The sequence below is a fragment of the Chiloscyllium plagiosum genome, unplaced genomic scaffold (genome assembly GCF_037043375.1).
Source record: "Chiloscyllium plagiosum isolate Xiang-an unplaced genomic scaffold, Cpla_swu_hap1 HiC_scaffold_35, whole genome shotgun sequence".
Classification (NCBI taxonomy): domain Eukaryota; kingdom Metazoa; phylum Chordata; class Chondrichthyes; order Orectolobiformes; family Hemiscylliidae; genus Chiloscyllium; species Chiloscyllium plagiosum.
The window spans coordinates 68,062,318-68,063,236 of record NW_028270173.1 but is presented as its reverse complement, the minus strand read 5'-3'; the positions used below and the strand labels follow the sequence as shown (position 1 = coordinate 68,063,236).

Sequence of the window (919 nt, the reverse complement as noted above, 5' to 3'; positions counted from 1 at the left end):
CTGAACATTTCAACTCTCCCACCCACTCTGCCGAGGACATGCAGATCCTGGGCCTCCTCCATCTCCGCTCCCTGACCACCCAACTCCTGATGGAAGAACGCCTCATACTCTGCATAGGACCGTTCAACTCCAGGTCATCAGTGTGGACTTCACCAGTTTCCTTATTTCTCCTACCCACTACTTTACCCCAGTTCCAACCGCCCAGCTCAACACCATCATAGCCTGTCCCACCTGTCAATCTTCCTTCCCACCTATCCGCTCCACCCTTCTCTCCGACATATCACCTTTACCTCACCTCGACCCACTTATTGCACTTTCAGCTACCTTCACCCTAGCCCCACCCACCTCTGACTTACCTCTCCACTCCCGAGGCTCCCAGCCTCATTCCTGATGAAGGGAGTTTGCCTGAAATGTCAATTTTCCTGCTCCTTGGATGCTGTCTGACCTGCTGTGCTTTTCCAGCACCACTCTAATCTTGATTATGACACCAATATCACTTCTCTGCCTTTTGGCTAAGATCATGTGTAGTATCTGTTCTAATATCAGATACGTTCCTGAATTAGGGGGAGAATATTAATCTGATTTTTGTAGGAAGGAGTGGGATTAGGAGCTTGCTCCACCAACTTCGCGTAGCGTCCTGGTATTGCAATGTTTCTGGGAATGGTGCACCCGTCATTAAAGAATCCGAAACACAGCTTTATTAGTTCACTTCTTTGTGTGCTAGCTTATTTCTCATCTACCGAGTCTCTAAGTAAGAAAGTATACAGGCAGTCTTTTGGTCAAGTCAGACTCGCTTTCATGCAAATCAATTCGCTCTAGGTTGCTATCCATCGGTCTCTTTCTGTATGTTCAGCCTTCACTCTCAATGTTGTCATTTCATCCCTGTTGCATGCCCCCCCTTCACACCAACTCCCAACTC

The 919-nt window shown here is 48.1% G+C and overlaps 1 non-coding gene across 1 annotated transcript; it reads left to right on the top strand.

Annotated features, from left to right (window-relative positions):
- Positions 1–492: 492 nt before the first annotated feature.
- On the top strand, positions 493–674 carry LOC122541670 (U2 spliceosomal RNA). The gene has a single exon (XR_006309644.2). It is a non-coding gene; the product is annotated as a U2 spliceosomal RNA (small nuclear RNA).
- The last annotated feature ends 245 nt before the right edge of the window (positions 675–919 follow it).